The sequence below is a fragment of the Mesoplodon mirus genome, assembly GCF_964341445.2.
Source record: "Mesoplodon mirus genome assembly, chromosome: 11".
Taxonomy (NCBI): domain Eukaryota; kingdom Metazoa; phylum Chordata; class Mammalia; order Artiodactyla; family Ziphiidae; genus Mesoplodon; species Mesoplodon mirus.
In genome coordinates this window covers 101,153,232-101,173,596 of record NC_138987.1, presented here as the reverse complement: position 1 = coordinate 101,173,596, position 20,365 = coordinate 101,153,232, and the positions used below count along the sequence as shown (strand labels likewise).

Genomic DNA, 20,365 nt, shown 5'->3' with positions numbered 1-20,365 from the left:
ATCAAATATGAAACTATGAAACAAAAGAAGTAAGATGGAAACTTGACCTCACACGTTCTAGGAGCAGAGACACAGGCGTCACTAACTCTGCCCAAAAGCAATGGAGATTTGCCAAGCAGAGTAGAGGAAAGGTGTTCTGTACGGAGAAAACAGCATATGCAAGGCAAGGACTCCAGGGTCTGTTGAGAAATCAGAGAACAGGGACAAGAAAGAACTCAGATGACGCAGGCTTTTTGCTCACGCAGCCCAGCATATAGAGGATGCCATTCACTGATGATTCAGGGGAGAAGCAAATTCACAGCAGAAGAAGAATGAATTTGTTTTCAGAAATGGTGTCTGAAGTGAAAGAAATGTTCACTTGGCACCAGGAAACATAAATCTGGAATTCAGAAGAGAGAATGAGTTTGAAAACAGAACTAGGGATTACTAGGATTAAAAGTCATAACACTAGGGACTTCCCTGGTGGCGCAGTGGTTAAGAATCCGCCTGCCAATGCAGGGGACATAGGTTCAAGCCCTGGTCCGGGAAGATCCCATATGCGGCGGAGCAACTAAGCCCGTGTGCCACAGCTACTGAGCTTGCGCTCTAGAGCCCGCAAGCCACAACTGCTGAAGCCCACGCACCTAGGCCCTGTGCTCCACAACAAGAGAAGCCACCGCAGTGAGAAACCTGCGCACCGCAACGAAGAGTAGCCCCTGCTCGCCACAACTAGAGAAAGCCTGCACGCAGCAACTAAGACCCAACGCGGCCAAAAATAAATAAATTTATTTTTAAAAAAGAAAAGTGATTTAGCATAATAATAGTTAACAACACAGGACAAAATCCTTTGGAAAAAAAAAAGTTATACAAAGGACTGAGGAGGGATAAGGATCAAAGTAAAAAAAACCCAGGGGAATACCAACTATTAAAGTCAGGACTGGACCCTCATCTGTTGACTCCCAGTCAAATGTACTCACGCCAAGTTTCCTTCCCAGTGGGAAAGCAATGGAAAATTTAAAACTCACACTTCTTAGACTTCACTTTCTCTTCAAATAATACTGCATAAGGTAAATTATTATGTTGCTTAAAAGCACCAAGGTTGCTTAAATGGTAACTCAAAAGCAATTTTCTCTACCTAAACAAACTGCTAATTTAATGGTTTGATCCTTCTGGTCTAGAAATTTAGCTCTATCCCAGGAAAGGTATTTTCTAAAATCCAGTACTTGTCTGCATGTTCCATGAGGCAAAGCTTTCTGTTTGCTCACTGCTGAAAACCAAACTGCAACAGATGCACAGTAGACATTCAGTAAAGGTTTCTTGTATGAATGAATAAATGTCTTATTCTCCAGGGGAAAAACAGAAGAAAAGGAATTAATATTATTTATGTCATATTTAATCAGTTATATTGGACTTCCCACCAAAGGTAGACTATATTATAGTACAATGTATTACTTCACCTATTTCATAATTTTAATTTTTATGTTGCCCCCAATTTTAAAAGAGCAGGCAAGCTGTGGAAAATAGTATGGCAGTTCCTCAAATAAATTAAAAATACATTTACTATATGACCCAGCCAATTCCACTTCTGGGTATGTACTCACAAGAACAGAAAGCAGGGTCTTGAAGAGACATTTATACACTCATGCTCATAACAGCGTTATTCACAATAGGTAAAACGTGGAGCAGCCCAAGTGTCCGTCAATGGATAAACAAATAAACAAAATGTGGTCTATACATACAAGAAAATATTCAGCCTCAAAAAAAGAAGAAAATTCTGACACAAGCTACAACCTGAGTGAACCTGAGGACCTTATGATTCCACTTGCCAAGGGTTATTTAAAGTAGTCAAATTCATAGAAAGTACAATGGTGGTTGCCAGGGGCTGGGGCAAAGAGGGAATGGAGAGTTACCATTTAATGGGTATAGCTTCTGTTTTGCAAGATGAAAAAAAGAGTTCTGCAGATAAATGGTGGTGATGGCTGCAACAACATGGATATACAACATGACTACACACTTAAAAATGGTGAGGATAGTAAATTTTATGTTATGTGTATTTTGCACATTTTTTAATGGGTGGGGTGGAAATATACTATAGTACTATATGGCCTCTTTGTCTAGTAAACTTTTTGTTCATGTAAAAAATACATTCGGAAAAGCACACAAAGTTGACAAAGTATAAATGCTGTGTAACCAACAACAAACAACATTCTAGCACCCAGAGGACCTCTCTCCCCCATCACTGTAAAGCTTTTTAAGGTGTTAAGTTAACGTGATACAATCTTCCAGCAAGGTTCTCTAAAGACTTGCCAACTGCCACAGACCTTAAGTCTTCAACTTCTAAGGGCCAGTGGTATAATGTCCCTTTGTATTAACTGGGACACAGCAAGTAGGGTGCAGTAAGTACTGAGTCTAGTGGCATCGCTTTCTAGTTCTATAATTAGATTATTCAGTGGTAGAGGACAGGCTGCACAATATGTCCCATGATTCTGCTGGCTTCCTCTAAGTTGAAAGTAGCCAATTCCAAGGTGACTTGAAAGTCGTATACTGAAATTATTCCAGTGTGGTCTGTCATTCCACACTGAAGTATGCGTTTGAAGTTAGTGCATGGTTAATGAGATTCCTGGTATCAAGTTCTTGCTCTTCCTTGATTGGAAACCTGAGTGGCACAGAATGTTCTACGTGGAAGTATCAGTATGTTATGCCCCTCATGACCTTTTCTTTCAGACTTCAATGTGAAATAAAATATGTGATGCAAATCTGAACTACTAATAATGAAACCAGATTATTTTTTTTAGGATGGAATAGTTTATTTCAACAGTGGGCCCAGCAGGGATATTAAAGGCAGCAGGTTTTCTTTTGAATACTAGCCATTTTTTCTCTTTACAAATCATTATTAAAAATAAGTACTAGATGTGTTACCCTGACTGGCTTATAAATCTTTAGAGAACCTTGTTGGCAGATTTCTATCACATTAACTGGCAAGGAAAGGGGTTGGACCTCTTAAACTTAACATTTTAAAAAGCTTTACCTTCTGCTCTGGGTGGGAGGTTGGAATAAAAGTCACCACCTAACTCTTAAAAAAAAAAAAAAAAAAAAAAGCTTTACCGTGGGAATTTCCTGGGGGTCCAGTGGTTAGGACTCGGTGCTTTCACTGCCAGGAACCAGGTTCAAGCCCTGGTCAGGGAACTAAGATCCCACGAGCCACTCGGCACAGCCAAAAACAAAAAAGAACATAAAAAGCTTTATAGTGGGGCTTCCCTGGTGGCGGAGTGGTTGAGAGTCCGCCTGCTGATGCGGGGGACACGGGTTTGTGGCCCGTAAGCCGTGGCCGCCGAGCCTGCGCATCCAGAGCCTGTGCTCCGCAACAGAAGAGGCCACAACAGTGAGAGGCCCGCGTACCACCCAAAAAAAAAAAAAAAAAAGCTTTACAGTGATGGGGGAGAGGGGTCACACAGCCCAAATCTCCCTGTTTCCCTCCACTCTTACTTCCTGGTTCAAGCCACCAGCATCTCTCACCTGTCCTAATACAACAGCCAGTAAAGTCTCCTGGGTTCCACTTCTGTTACCCACCCACCCACCCCACCCCTTATCCTCAGAATCCAGTCCTCACACAGCGGTCACAGCAGATCTTTCTCAAAACACAGTCCCTTACTTTTTGAGCCTTCCAATGGCTTTCCTTTACACCTAAGGGACGTCTTACCCTGGCTTACAAAACCTTAAATGATTAGCCCCTAACTCTGGCCTCATTCTGTACCACTCTCCCCCTTGCCCACTACGTTCCAGCCACAGTGACTTCCCATCTACTCCCCAAACACCACAAAGGCTCAAATGGCTCTATGTCACCTGGTTCCCAAGGCCTGGAATGCTCATCGCCCAGATCTTCCCATGGCTGGGCTCCTTCTTCACATGCGGATCTCAACTTAAGGGTCACTGACTCAAAGAATCCTTCTCTGACCACATGATCTCAGTCACTCCTTATCACATCACCTTTTAATCTCTTCCACAGCACTTGTCTCTGGTATTTTTATTTCTTTGTTTACTTACTACTGGTCTTTTCTCACTAGACTGAAAACTCCTGAAAGAAGAGACATTATATTGGGTTGGCCAAAAAGTGCCTTTGGTTTTTAAGTAAAAATAAACACATTTTTCATTTTCACCAAGAACTTTATTGAACATATTCACCCTTTTGTTCCACTGCCTTCTGCCATTTTGCAGGCAACTTCATAATTCCATCTTCCGAAAACTTTTTATCTTTCTTTCTTTCTTTCATTCATTCATTCATTTATTTTGGCTGTGTTGGGTCTTCATTTCTGTGCAAGGGCTTTCTCTAGTTGCAGCGAGTGGGGGCCACTCTTCATCGCGGTGCACGGGCCTCTCACTCTCGCGGCCTCTCTTGTTGCGGAGCACAAGTTCCAGACGCGCAGGCTCAGTAGCTGTGGCTCACCGGCACAGTTGCTCCGCAGCATGTGGGATCTTCCCAGACCAGGGCTCGAACCCGTGTCCCCTGCATTGGCAAGCAGATTCTCAACCACTGCGCCACCAGGGAAGCCCAACTTTTTATCTTTTTGAGCAAGGAACTGGTCCAGGTACCTTTTACAGTCTTCCAGGGAATTGAATTTTTTTCCATTAAGAGAATTTTGTAAAGACCGAAATAAATGGAAATCTGAAGGTGCAATGTCTGGTGAATATGGCGGATGAATCAGAACTTCCCAGCCAAGCTGTAACAGTTTTTGTCTGGTCATCAAAGAAACACACGGTCTTGCGTCATCCTGATGGAAGATTACACGTTTTCTGTTGACTAATTCCAGATGCTTTTCATCGAGTGCTGCTTTCAGTTGGTCTAACTGGGAGCAGTACTTGTTGGAATTAATCGTTTGGTTTTCCGGAAGGAGCTCATGGTAGAGGACTCCCTTCCAATCCCACCATATACACAACATCAACTTCTTTGGATGAAGACCGGCCTTTGGTGTGGTTGGTGGTGGTTCTTTTCACTTGCCCCACGATCTCTTCTGTTCCACATTATTGGACAGTATCCACTTTGCATCTCCCATCACAATTTATTTTAAAAATGGAACACTTTCATTACGTTTTAGGAGAGAATCGCATGTGGAAATATGGTCAAGAAGGTTTTTTGCACTTAACTTACGTGGAAACCAAACATCATAGTGATCAACAGAACCAAGCTGGTGCAAATTATTTTCAGCGCTTGATTTGGATATTCTGAGTATGTCGGCTATCTCTCACATGGTATAATGTTGATTGTTTTCAATTAATGTCTCGATATGATCACTTTTAACTTCAACTGGTCTACCCAACCGTGGAGCATCGTCCAGTGAGAAATCTCCAGCACAAAACTTCGCAAACCACTTTGGACACATTCAATCAGTCAGAGCACCTTCTCCATACACTGCACAAATCTTTTTTTTGCGTTTCAGTTGTGTTTTTACCTTTCTTGAAATAATAAAACATAATAGGCCAAAAATGTTGCTTTTTTCTTCCATCTTCAATATTAAAATGGCTACACAAAAATTCACCAATTTGGGTAAGTTTTTTCTTTTTTTAAATGCACACTGATATGTCAGCTGTCACAATACAATCTAACAAAATTGTTTCGAATGAAGTTGAAGACAACTAAGTGCTATGAGAACCACCTTACGGAAAAAAAGAATGAACCTTTTGGCCAACCCAATATATCTTCTTTACACCTATATCCCCAGTACCTAAAATAGCTTCTGGCACACAGTAGTAAATATAGTAGTAAATATCTGCTGAATAAATAAGTGGGGAATTACTACCCACACTTCAAGAATAAGTTCATAGGCAGAAACTAATTTCCCTGACATCCCCAGGCTCCTGACACTAACTCTTTTATTCTTCTCATTTACTAATGTTTCTAGTATAGTACTTGTCAGAATTTTTATTGCATTTTTTTGTTTACGTGCCTGTCTTCCCCTCCTGCAATGCAAAACTTCTCAAGGTCAGGGACCCTTTTTTGGAATCCATTTTTGTATCCACAACACCAAGCTTGGTCTGGGATGCAAAGGAGCTTAAAAATCTTTGCTGTATGATGATGAGGAGGAGGGGGAATGACAGGAACAGCTAACATGCAATGAGTGCTAACATTTCCCATGGATTATCTCTTTAAATCCTTGCAACAATCCTGGAGGATAGGTACAATTATTTCCTCCATTTTGGAAATGACAAAATGCCCAGAGAGGTTATAAATAACATGCCTGAGATAACTACAGTAATAAGTGGCAATCTAATCTATCTAATCAATCTAACAGACAAGTTAATGCTCTTATCCCCAACCTTCTATGTTAGCATGAACCATAAGTTGTTCTCAAATAAATGCATGATAGCACTTAAGTGACAAAAGCAGGAGTTAACACTGACAGTACACTGTACTTTACAGCGATGTTGAAAATATTAAGAAACAATCAAGAAATGGGGAGGAGGGCTTCCGTGGTGGCGCAGTGGTTGAGAATCTGCCTGCCAATGCAGGGGACGCGAGTTCGAGCCCTGGTCCAGGAAGATCCCACATGCTGCGGAGCAAGTAAGCCTGTGCGCCACAACTACTGAGCCCATGTGCCACAACTACTGACGCCTGCGCGCCTAGAGCCCATGCTCTGCAACAAGAGAAGCCACCACAATGAGAAGCCCACGCACCTCACCAAAGAGTAGCCCCCGCTCGCCGCAGCTAGAGAAAGCCCGTGCACAGCAACGAAGACCCAACACAGCCAAAAATAAATAAATTAAATAAATAAATTTGAAAAAAAAAAGAAATGAGGAGGATCTTGGAGACTTGCCCCATACCAGAAGCAATAAAATGATTGGTTAAAATTGGAATTCTTCCCAAACACTCAAAACATTTCTCAGTAGAAAAATGTCAATAAAAAAACCTGATAACTGGGAAAAGAATAACTGATAAAATGGGAAAAGTTCCCAACATATGTTACTGATACAGCTCTTCCAAAAATGATACAGTTGATAACTGAGAAGGAGCAACACCTAGATTTTTAAGACAGGCACTACCACACTTTCATGTTCATAAAATCTTAACTGATGTAAGCACAAAGAAACATTTCAAATCAAATGCAGTTTATTTTTTAAAGATTATTTTGAAGCTATAAAGACAGGCAACACTCTGTATCATTTACACTACTTTCTTTCCTAGCATGAAGTAGGGCAACTTTTAAGTACAATCACAAGGAACCTTTTCTAACTTACTGCCCAACCCCACTGACCAACTTTCCTGAGAAGAAATCAGACAAATCTTATGCTGTGAAGTAGAGTTGGGAGAAAAGCCAGTGAAAGCCTACCTCTCTCAGTCTTGAGACCTACTTCAGAAGGCACATTATTACTACCTATCACTATAAAAGTTTAGAGGCTAATTTAGAGGTTACCAAGTGCCAGATAAAGTGAGCTTTTATACATACTCTCATTTAACTTTAAAACCCTGCCTGTTACAGATAGTATGATCTCTGTTTACAAACGAGAGGACTGAGGGTAAGACTATTCAAGGTTATACAAGTTACAAAATAGAGAAGCAAGAACTACCCAGATTAGGCCCTCTCCATTATACAACACTGCCTCCCACAAAGGTAAGTGGTTCCATTTTTTCTGGTCATGGTCATAATGTTATCTCTTTGAAGGGAGGTGAATTGCTGCTTAACACTTACTGGAGCCAACTTGGAACCAGCCTAAGTAGTTGGACTTTCACCCATCATCTCATTTAATCCTCCAGCAATCCTTATGAAACGGGGTCCCATTTTACAGATGAAGAAACTGACATTAAAGGAGATCAAATAAGTCATCAATGACACAAACTTAAGTGGAGACTATGAATTCAAATCTGTATCTAACTCCAAAGACCATACTTTACCACCACCTTACAGGGCTTCATTAAAGGCACAAATAGTCCATTAAAGCCACTGGTCATGGTCAAGGATAAAAAACACCTTTATAAAAAGGATTCGAGGACCTGGTGGCACAGTGGTTAAGAATCCGCCTGCCAATACAGGGGACACGTGTTCGAGCCTTGGTCCGGGAAGATCCCATATGCCGTGGAGCAACTAAGCCCATGCGCCACAACTACTGAGCCTACGCTCTAGAGCCCGCGAGCCACAACTACTGAGCCCTCATGCCACAATTACTGAAGCCTGCGCACCTAGAGCCCGTGCTCCACAACAACAGAAGCCACCTCAAGGAGAAGCCTGCGCACCGCAACGAAGAGTAGCCCCCACTCGCCGCAACTAGAGAAAGCCCGCGCGCAACAACAAGACCCAATGTAGCCAAAAATAAATTAATTAATTAAAGAAAAAAAGGATTTGATACAACTCTTATAGCCATGTTACAATGGTTGTTTCCATTTCCCAAGATCTGTAAGTAACCCTGAGTTTCTAAAACAAAGAACAGTACACAAAAATGCAAACGTACATGATAGGAACAACAGTCCTGAACGTTATAGTCAGAGAAATCCTGACAAGCCCGTGATATATAAATTGTCATATCTACACCAAACCAAAATATGTAAATTATGCAAAGAATTCCTTTCATAAATCATCTGCACTATAATACCATATAACCACACTCTTGTTCCAACTATTTCAGAAATAAAATCTGTCCAGGTAAAATATATGATCTGTACAGTCAATGTTTCAGGCAAAATCAAAAACCCTACTTTGGTAAAGACCTGTCTCCATAAGTAAATAACAATCATTCAGGGCCCTATCTCATCCTGCATAACACCCTCCACAACATAAGTTTCTTTTTTGTTTTCTTGTTTCTACAATGCTGCAGATGGAGAAACCAAGAAGTGATTAGTTATCTTTCTCAATATCACAATCAGAAACCTACAAATAAAACTTGTGTCTACAACCTTTCCCAATATCACTAAATTCCACTAAACCACAAGGTCTTCTTTCAACCACAAATGTAAAAGAAAAGGAATGGAAAAAAAAAAAAAACCTAGAATATATAACTATCTGCAGACCTCACAGCAACTCTTCTCAGACTAAAAACCCTTTTTAAGTGGAAACAAAAATAGTTTTCATTCTTAAATTAAGTGATTTGTAGCGATTTCTATCAGACATTTCAGAAAGATTCACATTTACGTGTATAATTCTAAAATCAAAACTGAAAGTCTCGGACTTCCCTGGTGGCGCAGTGGTTAAGAATCTGCCTGCCGATGCAGGAAACATGAGTTCGAGCCCTGGTCCGGGAAGACCCCACATGCCACGGAGCAACTAAGCCCGTGCGCCACAACTACTGAAGCCCATGCACCTAGAGCCTTTGCTCCGCAACAAGAGAAGCCACTGCAATGAGAAGTCCACGCGCAGCAACGAAGACCCAATGCAGCCAAAAATAAACAGATAAATAAAATCTTTAAAAAAAAATTTTTTAAAGACCCAACGCAGCCAAATAAACAAATTTATTTTAAAAAAAGTTTACCCTCAAACTGTCTGATACCTAGCTTCTATTTAAAAAGTGGTTGAGGGCTTCCCTGGTGGCACAGTGGTTCAGAATCCACCTGCCTTCAAAAAAAAAAAAAAAAAAATCCACCTGCCAAAGCAGGGGACACGGGTTCGAGCCCTGGTCCCGGAAGATCCCACATGCCACAGAGCAACTAAGCCCGTGTGTCACAACTACTGAGCCTGCACTCTAGAGCCTGCAAGCCACAACTACTGAAGCCCACGCACCTAGACCCTGTGCTCCACAAGAGAAGCCACCGCAATGAGAAGCCCGCGCACCGCAAGGAAGAACAGACCCCGCTCGCCGCAACTAGAGAAAGCCACGCACAGCAACAGAGAACCAAAGCAGCCAAAAGTAAATAAATACAATAAATTTATTTTAAAAATAAATAAATAAAATAAAAAGTGGTTGAGAGAAATGACATTTGGATGAGATCTACAAAATGTGCTATACTTATCTACTCCTCTAGGATCAAGTAATCCACCAATGAATTACTCTGGCCCAGAAGTCACAAACTTGAACATTTGAAGCAAATGATGAAAGACAAAAAGGTTGTTATTGTGTTGAACCAGAAACTGCTCAAAAGATTTACAATTCAAATTTAAAAACACAGTGTTAAACAGTGCTGTGGTAACTGGCTATGCATAGAAAAAAATTAGATCCCTGACTCACATCATATACAAAAAAAATTTTTTTCAGGCAAGATTAAGATCTAAATATAAAATACCAAATTCCTAAAACTTTTAGAAAGAAATGCAGAGACCTAAATGACCTTGGAGTATGGAATAGATTTCTTAAATAAGGCACCAAGGACACAAACCAATAAGAAAAATGATGATAGATTTGACAATCCTTTCTATTCAACAAACCATATAAAAAGTTAACAGATAAGCCACACATACTAGAAAATACCTACAATTCATTTCACAGACATAACCAGGATATGCAATACTCCTAAAAGCAATTTTAAAAGGACAACCCAATTGTGGGAGAGAGACAGATAGGGACAGACAGCTAAGAAATAGAAATCTGAGTAGTCACTCAACATTTCAACATGCTCAATCTCATAATTAATCAAGAAAAATTTTAAGATAATATCATTTCACACTCATCTGATTTGTAAACATGTAACAAATCTGACAATGTCATGGATCTGTAAGGATTTAGATATAGCAATTCTCATATCCTCATGCTAAAAAAACACAAAGTGACTCAATTCTGAAAAGCAATTTGGCAATATCTGATAGAACTTTAAATTCCCATAATCTCCATAATCTCAAACCCAGTAATTCCACTTCTGGGTAATTTACACCAGAGAACTTCATTTCAAACTTAGTAACCATACACACACACACACACACACACACACACACACACACACACACACACAAATTTCACAGAACATTTAATCCTTATTGCAAAATAACCTGATATTTCTCTAAACTATTTTAATTCCTAAAGTGATTTCATAACCGATTAATGGTTCCCAACATGCAATTTGAAAAACTTGCCAAAGATCTTAAATACGTGCACAAGGATTTCTAACCAGGAATGTTCAATGTAGCACTGTTTTTAAAACAGGAAAAATAGAAACAACCTAATACCTATCAACACGAAAACAAATTTAAACTGGCTGTATTCGTATAATAATACAACTATACAGCAGATAAAAGTAATGACTAGGGCTTCCCTGATGGCGCAGTGGTTGAACGTCCGCCTGCCGATGCAGGGGACATGGGTTCGTGCCCCGGTCCGGGAAGATCCCACATGCCGCGGAGCGCCTGGGCCCGTGAGTCATGGCCGCTGAGCCTGCGCGTCCGGAGCCTGTGCCCCGCAACGGGAGAGGCCCCAACAGTGAGAGGCCCGCATACCGCAAAAAAAAAAAGTAATGACTATAACTAGGATGAACCATATGAAACTATCATTTTTGCAGGTCAAAAATGGTAAAAATATCAGCAATTTCATGAGTCTAAAAAAACTTGTTTCATGAAAAACAAGTTAGAGTAGGTAGAATATTGCTTATATAAAGTTTGAAAATACCCAAAACATAATATTGATTTATGAATATACTCCTATGTAGTAATTATATAAAAACAGGTATTAGAAACACCAAATTCAAGATATCATTACTTCTGGGAAGAAAGTGAAATGTAACCCAAGAAGGTGCTTCAACTGTATGTGAAAGGCTTTTCTTTAAAAAAAAAAAAAAAAAAAAAAAAAAACAGGGAAGTGTGGGAAAACGTTGAGATCTGATATAACTGTATGGTAGATGTGTGAAGGTTAATTACCTTGGTCTCTGTATTCTCCCGTATGTTTGAAATACGTTAAGAAAAAAAAAATCTGTATTAGCCAACTAAAACACACATCTGCAGCCTAAATTCAAACCAACTGCTCCATATAAAACTTCTTTCATTGGCTTGAAACGTTAATGCATCATCCTCACCTTTTTTTAACAAGGGCCTCTAACCAAAAATAAATAAATAAATAAAATAAAGCTTTATGTAACACCCAATTTAAATAGTTCCTTAAAATGCATCAAGCGAAGATTTATCCCTGGAAAATTGGTCTTGTTCCTCCTTCCAGTTCAGTGCTATATATTTTACCATATTTCCATTTTCATCTCGGCTGCCAAGAAAATTCAAATCCAAATTTTATTCTTAGTCATTGAATTATGCTGCCACTTGGGAAAAGAATATATGCCTTCTCCTTTTCCTCATTTTTCTTTGATATGTATATATAATTATATTTCTGGCTCTTTTAAGTTACAGAAATTCTGCAATGAAATAAAATGTAAATAAATTCCAAGAAAATAAAAATAAACTTTCTGTTCCACCACGCTAAGGAGTTTTCACCATCATTGCTTCTTCCTGGACCAAGGGAATGGGTATGCAAATACAACTATGCATACATGTTCACGACACTAAAATTTCAGGACATACAGGATTAAAGTCAATATGCTACCAGTGAAAAATAATTAGCTAATATACTAACAAAAAAATGTATACAAAAGAAAACGTGAAGTTGGTCAAAATTTAATAAGCTAATTATTTCTTTCTCTTCAAGACCATTTTGCTTTGTATGCTTTGTTTTCCTGTGCGTGGATATTGTGGAAAATTCATAAGTCCAATAAGAATATGTAACATTACAAGTCATATATAAAGAAAGTTCTGTGGTTTTTTTGTGTGTATGTGGTCTTCTATTTAAAGACTTGAAGTGTCCTTTCCCACAGGTATTTTCCCCATGCCTAAAGATATTCTGGCAGTTTCCTGAATTTGGCTTCCCTTCTCCTTCTGTCTGGAGCCTCACAATGTCTACTGAAGCCAAGCATACCATTTAGGCAGCACACATCCCCTCTAACACATGGTATACCCCAATACAGCAAATTCAAAACCATGGGTTACATGAAACAAATCCCCTAATTAATCCATTCCTTAACTTCCAAAACTGAATACCAAATGTTCTTATTAAATAGGTTTGGTTAATTATTTTCTTACAAACAGGGCCTCGGATGTCAATCACTCTTATTTATCTCATTTTAGAAATAAAGGATAATACAGAGGGACTTCTCTGGCAGTCCAGTGGTTAACCCTTTGCCTTCCAATGCAGGGGATGCGGGTTCGATCCCTGGTCGGCGAGCTAAGATTCCCACATGCCTCGCAGCCAAAAAAACCAAAACATAAAACAGAAGCAATATTGTAACAAATTCAATAAAGACTTTAAAAATGGTCCGCATCAAAAAAATCTTTTTTTAAAAAAAGGATAACATAGAGAATATACACCAAGATGACAATTCTGTGCTGCAATTTTTCAAGTTCACATTTCACAAAGACTTTGAAAAGGTTATTTTTAACAAAGTTAAAGCACTTCACTCAGCAGTAAGCCCAAAACAACACAATCCAATTTAGGTTTTGAAAAGAATATAACATTTACTCACCACCAGGATTACAACAGATATGAATAAAGTTATATGCTCCTCATCTTCAAGAAATATATAGTGTACTGGGCAGTCGCCCAGATTCTTTTAACAGGGATGGCAAAATCACGCTGCTTTCCAGGACTAGATAGGGAATCTAAATAGGTGAGCAGCTCTATCTAAGGGGGTAAGTATTAGAAAGAACAACTACAGAAAGTAGATTTTGCCTAAAGTTAATTCTAAATCAACTTCAAAAGAATGCTACCAAAACAAAACACATCTCCTAGTGAGACAGAATACATCATTGCAAGATATGTTTAACTGCCAATCAGATACAGACTGAAAACAAAAGTTGGAAATGGCATGGAGAAGCTAGACCTCGGCCACATTTCTGGTTAAGAGTTTACATTGCTGTGACTTTTATGGATGGCAGTCTGGCAATATACATCAAAAAGAAAAACATGCATTTCCTTCAACCCAGTAACTAGACTCTTAGAGAGCTACTCTGAAGAGCCATCAGCATGCAACAATTGCACGTACAATGCACACGCATAATATACAATAAATTTAAACAATCTAAACTTCCAGCAATAGGAACACTATTAAATTACGGTGCACACATTCAACAAAATACTAAGAAACAATTTAAAGAACAGAGCAGACACAAATGTATTGACCTGGAAAGGCATCCTGAGTGCTGGATTTTAAAGCACACTACCATGAGCCAAGATGGCACCATGCGCCAAGCTCCCAAGCGCTACTTCCGGTCACACCTGGAAGCAAGATTCCAAGCCACAGCCTGAGAAGGGTTGGCTGGTGTCAGTGGTGTAGCTCTTCTGAGAACTGCTCAAGGAGAGCCAGTCTGCGGCCAACTTGTCCAGCAGAAATAAACACTAGCTGCCCAGCAACCTGCAAGCAGTTACAGGATTAATAAAGTAGACCCTCTGGCCTACACTGAGAAGTTTCCACAGCAGAATACTCACTACAAACCCAACGTGCGAGATTTTCAAGTTGCAACCAAATAAACCCAGCAAAGAACTGGCAAAGCTGGTGATGTTTATGGCACAGATTGGTCACTGCCACCCAGAACATCTAGATAACTTTCCTCAAGAACGGAAAGATCTGCCCTCCTACAGCTACACTGTCTTGAATGTAGGTCTTCCAATAACATTTTGCAATACTCTGACCTTGCTGAAAAACCTCATCTATCCATCAAGGTTGCCAGAGATCTTCTTTGAACCTCGACGCTGCCATGTAAGTTTCTACAACTCTGTACACTCATTTTGTGACTGATGAGAATAAAAGTGCAAAAACAAGAATAAGGTGAACATAGTATTGCAGAACTACACATGCACATGTTAAGGGACAGCAACACAACTGCACCCAAGATATCTTTGGAAGTGATGACTAAACTACAGAAGAAGCATCTGAAATGACGCCAAGACCGTCAATGTTCTCACGACCGTATGCTTCTGTCTCTTTTTTTTTGTAATCTTTTGGCTGTGCCGTGCAGCACCTGGGATCTTATTCCCCAGCCAGGGATCGAACCTTCTCACTCTGCATTGGAACCACGAAGTCTTAACCACTGGGCCACCAGGGAAGTCCCACAACTGTGTGGTTCTCTAAGGTCACCAAGGTATTAGTCGCTGCCTTGACATTCTAACAAGGGCAAGATGAACAAGAGGAAGAGGACAACGACTCAGAATGCTAATGCAGCATGCCTTGGGGGAGAAGCTCTAAACACAAGAAAAGAAAGTTACCAAAGTACTTCAGAAACAAAAGAAGAAAACAGAAGTGTGTAACTTTTCAGCTATCCATTTGATTCATGAGCCCCAAGAATCTGCACAAAAACTACTAGAGCAGCTGAAGAGTAATAAGGAGACATCTGAAGCGAAGTTAGTGCTCCCGAACCTCACCTCCAGATAGGCAGGAATTCACAAGCTTTTTCTATCTCTGTGCAAAGGTTTGTGCAGCAGCACCAAAGAGAAGTAATAAGATCCTTCGCTCTGCTGTATACACTTCTCAGCACCTGGGAGTCCCGGAGCGCATTCCGGTGTTACGTGACCATGCCACCCATTTTGTTATGACAAGAACTCATGACAGTAGGAAACAGAGCTCTGAAAGAGATAACAGCTCAATGACTAAAAAACTTCCTCAGAACCTGGCCCAATATAAAACACAAAGAAAGAACTTGATGATGTCTCCTAGGACTCTGACTCAGTTCTTCCAAAAACTGAACCCTCAGATATTGCAGAAGGAATTCCAGGGTAAGACTACAGAGGCCTCAATAAAATCAAGGGTACAAGAATATGGAGAAATAGATGCTAAAGATTACATTCCAGGAACAGACGCTCTGGAAGCTGAGGAAGAGAATGCTGAGGACGATCAAGACGGGTGGGGAAATACCAGTCTCAGTGAGGAGGAAGCTGATGCTAAGTGCGTTGATGTGCACCGCTCTTCCGATGAAAAACTGCAAGAAATCTCCGAGAAGCTGAACGGCTTCAGAGAGGAGCCAGAATGTCCCATCAAAAAATAAGCTTTTCTTCAGAGAAAAGCAGCTGGTGCTACAAGATTAACTTTTGAAAAAGAGAAAACGAAGTAACTTCCAGGCAAGTTTTCCACTCCAAGGAAAAGGCTAAATTTGTGTCATTAATCTGAATGTTAGTGAATAAAGACTGCTTATTTGCATTAAAAAGTCCAGAAGCACTATATTTTGAAAATCACCCAAGAAAAGCACACTGCTGAACAATGGTTAGTTTGATCCCATTTTAAAAACTCCGCAACAGGAAAAATTAGCCCTAATATGTAGATTTTAATTAACAATGTAGCAGTATTGGTTTATCAAGTGTAACAAATACAGCATGTTAATGCAAGGTGTTATCAACAAGGGAAAATGGAGGGTGGATAATATGAGAACTTTCTTTACTATCCACACAAACTTACGTAAATCTAAAACTGCTCTAATAAAGTCTATTAATTTTTTAAAAACCTACATGTGTAGACAGATTTGCAAATAAACATTTGCATATGCAGACAAAGAGAGCGGGAAAGCTCTATATCAAACATAATAACAGTGGTTTTCTACAGAGAGTGAAGAGCACAAGGAAGAATTTGCACATTATATATCTCTGGACTGTCTAAAAACGTTCTACACTGAGCAATACTCTAAGAGGCTCCGCAGCACATGGAGAGCCTGGGTCCTGAAACCGGACTGCATGGATTGAAACCCCAGCTCCACCATTAACTAGCTGACAAACTTGGGTAGTTAATCTCTCTGTACCTCAGTTTCCTCATCTGGAACTAGGGATAATAGTCTGTGTACCCACACAAAGCTGCTGCAGGTATTAAGTGACTTATTACATGTTAAGTATTGGAAAACTACTTAGTCCATAGTAAGTGCTCAATAAGTAGTGTCCTCCACCGCCACCAAGCAGCCACTGTGCCTCAGTTTTTTTAAAATCTTGACTGGTAAGACAAATCAGGAAAACTTGGCTCATCAAGCCCTTTCTAGTGAGATCTACAATCCAGAGAATACAATGTATTCAACAGCCAAATAAAAATAATCTGAGTTTTTAACAGATGACAAATAAACACTTAGCAATATAAGCCCATTTATATGAAAACAATCACTAATAGATTCTATAAGGATAATCACAAACATCACAAAGGATAAAAACAAACCCCTCTAAGTGCTGTGATTCTGGATAATACTTACTTTCTCCTTTATACTTTACTGAGTCATTTTAATTTTCCACATTGAATATGCATCATTTTTAATGCAATAAAGCAGGAGTCAGCAAACTTTTTCTATTGAAGGCCACACAGTAAATATTTTACCCCTTACAGGCCACAAGGGTCTCTGTCCCAACTATTCAACTCCACTGTTGCACCACAAAAGCAACCAGACAATACCTAAATGAATGCATACAGCTATGTCCCATTGAAAATTTAATTTACAAAAACAGGAAGCTGGCAGGACACTGCCCACAAGCAGTCAAGTTTGCCAACCCCTGAAATAAAGAAGGAAACAAAATTGTTTTCATTTTGGAAAACACAATATAATTTACAACAAAGAAAGTGCATGAGCTAAACTGACACTATTGATGAGGAAGAAAAACCTATTCATTTATTAACATATGGGAACGTACGGACAGAAAAACACAAACTCTTTCATTTAGGCTCTGGAAATTCTCCTCTCATGCTTAGTGCCCCAGTAAGAGAAAACTTGCTAAGGAGCCTAAAGTCTAGATAGGAACATAAACTAGTGGGTAGGCAATCACAAACAGAAACTAAAAGAAGTATGTCTTTCATATTTAAATCAACTTGAAATTTCTTCAAATTTCATAATAATTCACCAAGTAGCGGCCACCACAGGCGTGGAAGTCCCAACTACTGATGAAAGAGGATTTTAGTCCTGCATAATCACAATCAGCACCGACAAATTTGTGAAAGGAGATGAAAACATCTATAGACATCTAACAGCATTAAAAAGTGAAATTTCTATGAAATAAACATTAGAAATGAAAAAATCAGGAATGAGAAATCTCTGAAATTCTAACGGAATTACAGTCAGAGGGTGGTTAAGATGAGACATGCAAGTGTCCTTTGATAGGACACTTCAAACTTCAAAACTGACAAAGTTTCTGATCTCCGCCCCAAAAATAAAGCCTTGGGTTGAAGGAAACTATGCTTAACATTTCACTTGGAACATGGTTTGAAATATTATGACAGATTTCTTGGAGTTTTCAAAGGTTTCTTTGGAGGAGGGAAGGAGGACTGTTTTGGGAAGAGCTATGAAGGCTGCGAAGTCCAGAGTCTAACCCTAAAGACGTTAGAGGACCATTCTGCTAAAAAGACGCCAACACCCCGCAACGCAGCCAGCGTGCCCGGTACAACCGCACCGGGACCTCTCAAGCTTTCTGCTGGGCGACCTCGCCAAGTTGTCAAACCCCAGAGGAGACGGTAAACAAGACCCAGAGCCAGCGGTGCCGACTGCGAGCTCTCGCACAGACGCCCAGACCCACCGAAGCCGGTGAGCAGCAGCCTCAAGGGGCGACACCGACACACGGCAGCCCGACGCCCGGAACACCAGGCCCAGAACGCGGTCCACCCGGCCGCCTGCGCGCGGGCAAGCACCGGAGAGGGGTCTCCCCGCCGCAGGGGCCGGACGGGGGCCCAAGCGGAGCCCACCCAGGAGTGCGGCCAGCGGAGACGCGGAGGGGCGCTGGGGCCGGGGGAACTCGGGGCGGGGGTGGGCCCGGAGCCGAAGGAAGCCGGGGCCGAGGGACCCGGGGCTGGGGGTGCCGGTTCCAAAGGGAGCTGGGGCCGAAAGGACCCGGGGCTGAGAGGACCCGGGATGGAAGGAAGCCGGAGACCCGGAGCTGAAGGGACTCGGGACTGAGGGGACGCAGGGCTGGGGGAACCGGAAGGGAGCCGGGGCTGAGAGGCCCGGGGCGGAGGAAACCCAGCCATGAGGGGCGCCGGCCCTGAGGGGCGCCGGCCCGGGGGTCGGGCGGACAGAGCAGGGGATGGAGGAGCGCGCTCCCCGCCCGCCGCGCCGCCAGTACACCCGCCCGCAGCCCTCGCCCCCGCCGGCCTGGCTCGTGCTCCCACTCGAGAAACTCACCAGAGCTCGCCGCCGTCTCGCCACGCGTCTCGTGTTGCTCGGAACCGCGGCCGCCGGGACCCCAAACCAGCGGAGGGGCCGCCCGCTGCCGCCGCCGCGACCCAGCGTCCGGGAGGGTTCTCACACCGACGCCGCCGTGACGCGAATCGCAAGAGATCTCTGGCCAATGAGAGCGCTCCTTGTGCGCAGCCGCGTTGGCCCAAGCCGGAAGCGCCCCGCCAGCCCGCTCCAGGGCCTGGAGCGGCTTGGGAGCCGCGGGGTCGGGTCTGCAACACGATAAGGCGTCGCCGAGCGCCCGGGGACAAGGAAGTCCTTTCGCTTCCCTGCCTCCGGAGGCGGGAGCGTGTGCAGCGGAAGAGGCGGGGCCGCCCTGCTCGGGAAGCTTCCCGGTCTCTATGGATACAGCTCACACGCTTTGGGCGGAACCGAAACTGAGGGATTGCTAGGCGTAGTCTGTGGAGGCTTCGGACCTAAATCCGAAACATCTTGCCCAAAACAACACCGTTTGCCTTTTATTACCTCACGAAGACACTACCATTTGTGCCCCATGACTTCCAGTAAACGAATGTAAGCCCGCTCCTCTTAAAATATATGTAATTCAGAGCGATTTTTAAAATGTTTTAGCGTAATAGCTGGTCAGAAACTAATTCAGCAATAAATACCGTGTCCGTTTACCCAGAGCGAGTCATTTTCTACTCGTGAGATTCAATTGAGCTCTAACTTCTTAGACCCCAAGATCGGGTTTCTCTACATACTTACTCTACAAGAAAAGGAAGTGTGGGAGTTGGCCAGTGTAGAAAATGTTTCCTTCACAGTCAGTTCTAAGAGGGATTTATCACGCTCCAAGGAGGTTATATTGCCTTAACTGTCAAAAATCTTGTTATACTGATTAAAGGAAACCCATAAGCTTTCAAGGACATCCATGCCCCAGGCCTGTCCCTCCCTGGAACCACACCAACCGAAAACGAAGGAGGCTGGAAAAAGCGTCACAGATCTATCAAAAGACCGAAGATCCAATACAGAATATAAGGAAAAATGTTTAAAATAGAGAACTCTCCAGCCTGGAAATGTAAAATCTAAGAAGTGATTAAAGTTACTAAAATCAGAAAGAGCATGAATAAGATGGTCTTAATACTAGTATTTTAGAACTAAGTCCACCCAGTTAAGCTTGAAAGATAAATCAAAGCAGACAAACTTACACTTCGACAGCACCTTAGAAACGACACCAGTGTATTTGCAGAGCGAATCTGACCCGTGTACCGACTCACACAGGGCACAGATGAGAACAGGGGCCTCAGGCTTAAAAAGAGATCTACTAAAGGACAGAGCTACATAGGAGACCATTAAATAAGAGAGTGTTCAAAGACCTCAAA

General features: G+C 41.6%; 1 protein-coding gene across 1 annotated transcript in view; it reads right to left on the bottom strand.

The window, feature by feature from the left end:
• The window catches only part of ADIPOR2 (adiponectin receptor 2), a 49,774-nt gene extending 30,402 nt beyond the window's left edge, over positions 1-19,372 (bottom strand). Inside the window, exon 1 of the mRNA XM_082635118.1 lies at positions 18,993-19,372. The gene's annotated coding sequence lies outside the window, so the exon portion shown is untranslated. The remainder of the gene's footprint in view (positions 1-18,992) is intronic.
• Between the last annotated feature and the right edge of the window lie 993 nt (positions 19,373-20,365).